This window comes from Triticum dicoccoides, chromosome 2B, assembly GCF_002162155.2.
Source record: "Triticum dicoccoides isolate Atlit2015 ecotype Zavitan chromosome 2B, WEW_v2.0, whole genome shotgun sequence".
Lineage (NCBI taxonomy): Eukaryota > Viridiplantae > Streptophyta > Magnoliopsida > Poales > Poaceae > Triticum > Triticum dicoccoides.
The window spans coordinates 401,209,874-401,215,908 of NC_041383.1; positions in this window are offsets into that span (position 1 = coordinate 401,209,874).

Consider the following 6,035-nt stretch of genomic DNA (forward strand, 5'->3'; position numbering starts at 1 on the left):
GATCCCGATCCAATCTGGATCGGGAGGGGGGAGAGGTGGCGTCGGGGGGGGAGTGAGGTGGGTCGTGGGTTAGGGTTTCCTCCCTGGTGGGGATATGGAGGGGGCTGGGTCGGCCGGCTGGGCCAGTCGGCTGGGCCTTTGCCCAGTTGGGCTGGCCAGCTGGGCCACAGATGGCCCAGTGGCGGGGGTGCCTCTTTTTATTTTTAGTTAGATTTGTCTTTTCCTTTTATTTATTTCACTTTTCTATTTTATTTCATTTTAATATATTTAGACATTTTCAAAAAGGGTGTTTGTTGCACTATAATCACCTAGGCATTTAACTGCACACTCCAACATTTTAGTTTAATATTTTGAAAACTTTGTCGCTTGACATTAATTTGAATTTGAATTTGAAAATGTTTCGAATCATTGCGAGGTTAGCAAAAGTAAGAGTGGTGATGTGGCATCATTAACAGAGGTTACTGTAGCTTGATTATCCGGGCGTCACAATTCTCCTCCACTACAAGAAATCTCGTCCCGAGATTTAAGAGGGGAGTAAAGGGGAAAGGTTTGGGTTACGAAATTCTAACGAATCTTCTCGGTCTTGGTTGCTCTTCTCGAAGTGGTCGATCCATTAATTGATGTCTTCATTTTTCTGCTTCAGGTCATTAAGATGAAGTCGGCATCCTTTCTTTGGAAACTCCATCGTACTAACGAAAGAATAAAGGGGGAGTATTCCGGGAGAACGGGCCTCGGCAAGGTTGACTATTTGGTAGATAACATCGGGGAGGGAGGCGGAAAGTAACTCTCGAATTGAAACCTCCGAAAATATCGAGAGCAAAGTAAGGAGTTATTATGGGAAGTTTCAAGTGGGTAGGCAATCGTTCGATGCCTGAAACAAAGTCTGAAAGGGGTTCAAGCAACGGGAATAAGTATTGCGTAGGATACCAGAATTGATCACTAGGAAGGTGCCTCATGAGTTACATACGACGCCAAGAGCGAGGAACAACTTTGGCATCAGGGAAGCACAGGAGAGTTAGGTTTCGATCCTGTGGAACTGTGGGTTATGGGCCCACCATGTGGTTGAAAGTAGGAAGGGGGCCGTCATCTTGCATGGTCACGATAGTAAGGCGTGTCAAAGGGTAGCCTATCAGTTATGTCGGCAACGACATCGATACCAAGGGCAAGGGACGAAGAGAACCATTTTCCTGCTCGTTGAACGAGGCGGGCCAATAGGCAAGGTTCTCGTCCATCGGTGGCTACCGGAATGTCATCAACAATAGTAACAAGGTCTTACTGACAGAGCGGTACCACCAGGTGTTTACATAAGCAGGAGAATATTACCGCTTAGGTCATGTAGATCACAAGAAAGGTTAAACCAAACAATGGAAAGGAAAATATGATTATCAGATTAAACAGAACAATGGAAAGGAAAATGTGTTAAAACACATATTTCAGGGGTATTTCCTTCCCAAGGACAAACAGAGCATGATATCCATGACAGGATATAACGTAGATAACCATTTAGGTTAGGAGAGAGGAAGTTCATGACATTACTGAAACAACGGTGTTTGGATAATCGAGCAGGAACATTTAGCATTGGGCTTCAAATGTTTTTGTTGAAAATCGGAGTACCATGGACATGCTTCGAGATAGCACTAACATGGTTTGCAAGCAAAGGTCAGACTTTGTATTCACAAAGGATCCATCAGGAACATCTTATAGAATAAGTCTTACAATTTCCTTATGGAAGAATGGCTAACCTTGCTGAAAAGAGGGGGGTATTATAACATTGGGTTCCCCAGCCAGGTGTGCTAGGCATGACATCACCTTACCGGGTCTTATAAAGACCAATGTTAAAACTCCTGGAAATATGTTCAAACCATCATATCTGACCCGAGATTTAGATCTGATTGGTGTCAGGATACCTCAGGCTCGGAATGGCTAAGAAGAAAAGGTGCAAAACAAATTGACGAGATGACATTGTAAGATTCTCGGGAAATGAACTATGAAGTGATTTCCGTTAACAAAAGTTCATCAATAAACCAAGGAGGGGATGAGAAGGTGGCTGATGGGCTCAGCGACAATTCATCGAGAATTCCAAACGGATGGATTTCCACAATAATGTGAACAAGAAGATGACACTTGTCGATTCAAATGATATAATGTTGTATGCTCTAGGAAAACATACACCATCAATCATTAGTTGAAAGGTGTGCCTGAAATATGACCTTAGGCGGCAAGATCAATGTTAGAGTGACGATTCAATAATCAACGGTCCAAGAACGAACTGTCGATCGTTAACTTCAAAGCAATAGGGTTGCTAGAAGTACAGAACTCAAACATCATCTATTGATATGCTGGTTAAAAACAACACCGGGACCAAGGAAGAATGGTGATGGTGAGAAGTATCATCATATCGAGAATTTCTAAGAGGTGGAGCAATCCCCACAACATTCACGACATAAAAGACAGTAATACTTCAAGGCAGAACACAACACTAGCTGGAGCAAGTTGTATCCAGAATGTGGACAAGTTCGCGATAAAAGGAAGTCAAGGGTGTTGTCGATGATAATAAAAATCATCCAGGGCAAGGAGGGTATTTCTCATCATGAACACAATTGACATCTAATCAAAGGAATGATGAAGTGAAATGTTATTGGAACCAAGGGTACGACGCCAATTCAAAATCAAGCTTGTTGTTCAAGGCAAAATGATATGACAAGGAAAGTTGATGTAAGCTTAGCTCAACGTCAAAAATTGTGCTTCGAGAATAAGGACCAGGTAGCACAGTTAGAATCATCACGACAATGATATAGTCAAACAGGCTAGGAATGGCGTGATCGGGTACAAACTCGTACTTGCAGAAGCTTACTGAAGAGTTGTTGAACCGTAGTGCGGACTCGGTTCAGTTATTGGTGTCTTTGAGTGTTTAAAAACTCAGAGCCCGTGAAAAATTGGAATCAATGGGAATGTAGCACTTGATGAAGAACTCATGAAGTTACGCAGTTCCATGATAATCTCGAGATACCAGGGGGTAATACTCGATGATAGATCAAAGTAGAGGTTGGACTAGGCTATTACTCTACAGAAGACCAGTGCTTAAACTTGCACGAGAAATGGTATTTAAAAGAGAACATGGTCGGAACTACGATTGCAAAAGGCCAGATCCCAGATAGAAGATGAACTTATACCAAAGGGATAATTAATTTAAGAGAAGCTTTAATGATAAGATCTACATCGTGTCCATGGGCATGAACACAAGTTCAAGGTCGACTCCCACTTCTCCAATGCATAACCTTTCATTCACTTCTCACTTTCGAGGAGGTTGTAGTGTTGAAATTTTATCTGTCAAAATACCAGGAGTGTATGACTCGTGAAAACTTTCTAGTTCACACATATTAAGGAAGGTATAGGTTCAACCCGTCAGGGTATCGTGGAAACATATACCACAAGCTTCAATAGTAAATACCACCAGCTCGAAAGCAGAGCATGGTTAGCCAAGCAGATGATACAATTTACCAAAGGCACTATGTATCAGGGGAAGAACTCACAAGGTGATTGACTATGAAGGACACCGTCGGATAACATTCCAACAATGGATCTGGTGGTCCATAAGGGATCTGATGTGAGCATCGGTACTCAACCAGAAGAAGAAAGCATGCAAGGAGATCAGATGATAGAAACAACTGACTACTTCAAGGCTCAATTTCAAAGGAATTATGAATTCCAAGACAAGGGATCAAAAGCAATACTCTGATTACGGACGTATAAGTTGAATAGCCTTAGGGGTACAATCGATGGCAATTTGATTGGTCGAGATCCAGCTCATGTTTACAATGGTGTATGAGCCGGAAAGATAATTTAAAAGGATCAACTGATGATTGTGTGCATTCACACTCATGTTGATTCAATAGGATCAAAATGACGGTGCCTAAGGATACTGACAAGTATTGTCAGACATAGGGAAAGCATCCATAATGCAAGCAGACAAGTATTGCAGAGCAATAAGCTACTAAGGATTTTTGGAGGGTCGAATAGTATTTCGAAGACCAATGTGAAACACATGAACTAGGTATGAACGGATACTCGATAAGGGCGAGAAATTATCCGTAAGGGTATTCAGGTGGCAAGGAACTGCAAGGCAGTAGGCACAAAATATTCTCGGAACAATAGAAAGGATTTCAAGGTATCTTGTAATAACAAGATCAACTGGGAATAAAAGTAAGAACGTCAAGTGTATGTATTAAAACGTAAGGATATTTCGGTGGAATGGAATTGCAAAAGCAACGAGCACAAGGTCTCGAGAGAAAATCGGAGAGTATCTTCGAAATCTTCTGGTGCAGCCGCCGATCATCTGGACTGAAGGGGCTCTCCGGGAGAAAGTATTATCGAGAACCTAGAGTCCGAGTCAATAAAATCGTTTAACCCAAATAGGAGAGATGTCAGAGTCCCAGAGTATAGGTCGAGGAATAAAAGATCCTACTACCACCCAATGGCGACGTGTGCCCGTAAGACACACAACCATGTTAGTAAAAGTTTTGCAATGTCTAAACTCAACTTCGGCCAAGGAGTTGGGAAGGAGGATTCCTACAGGCAGTCGGCTCTGATACCAACTTGTGACGCCCCCGATTCAATCGTACACTAATCAGGCACGCAAACGTGTACGATCAAGATCAGGGACTCACGGGAAGATATCACAACACAACTCTAAAACATAAATAAGTCATACAAGCATCATAATACAAGCCAGGGGCCTCGAGGGCTCGAATACAAGTGCTCGATCATAGACGAGTCAGCGGAAGCAACAATATCTGAGTACAGACATAAGTTAAACAAGTTTGCCTTAAGAAGGCTAGCACAAACTGGGATACAGATCGAAAGAGGCGCAGGCCTCCTGCCTGGGATCCTCCTAAACTACTCCAGGTCGTCATCAGCGGGCAGCACATAGTAGTAGGCACCTCCAGTGTAGTAGGGGTCGTCGTCGACGGTGGCGTCTGGCTCCAGGGCTCCAGCATCTGGTTGCGACAACCAAAAAGAAAGGAAAGGGGGAAAAGGGGGGGGGGAGAAAGCAACCGTGAGTACTCATCCAAAGTACTCGCAAGCAAGGAACTACACTACATATGCATGGGTATATGTGTAAAGGGCCATATCAGTGGACTGAACTGCAGAATGCCAGAATAAGAGGGGGATAGCTAGTCTTATCGAAGACTACGCTTCTGGTCACCTTCATCTTGCAACAGGCAGAAGAGGGTAGGTCGAAGTCCTCCAAATAGCATCTCCAAGTAGCATCTCCAAGTAACATCTCTAGTAGCATAATCCTACCCGGCGATCCCCTCCTCGTATCCCTGAGAGAGAGCGACCACCGGTTGTATCTGGCACTTGGAAGGGTGTGTTTTATTAAGTATCCAGTTCTAGTTGTCATAAGGTCAAGGTACAACTCCAAGTCGTCCTGTTACCGAAGATCACGGCTATTCGAATAGATTAACTTCCCTGCAGGGGTGCACCACATAACCCAACACGCTTGATCCCATTTGGCCGGACACACTTTCCTGGGTCATGCCCGGCCGCGGAAGATCAACACGTCGTAGCCCCACCTAGGCAAAACAGAGAGGCCAGCACGCCGGTCTAAACCTAAGCGCACAGGGGTCTGGGCCCATCGCCCATAGCACACCTGCACGTTGCGAGGGCGGCCGGAAGCAGAACTAGCCCCCTTAATACAAGAGCAGGCTTACGTTCCAATCCGGCGCGCGCCGCTCCGTCGCTGACGTCTGAAGTGCTTCGGCTGATACCACGACGTCGGGATACCCATAACTACTCCCGCGTAGATGGTTAGTGCGTATAGGCTCGTAGCCAACTCAGATCAAATACCAAGATCTCGTTAAGCGTGTTAAGTATCCGCGAACGCCGAACAGGGCCAGGCCCACCTCTCTCCTAGGCGGTCTCAACCTGCCCTGCCGCTCCGCCTCAAAGATCCACTCGCGGGTGCTCCACCAGCCGACCCGACTTTAGCCTCCACATGTATCATGTACAAAGTATATAGTATATACCCGTGA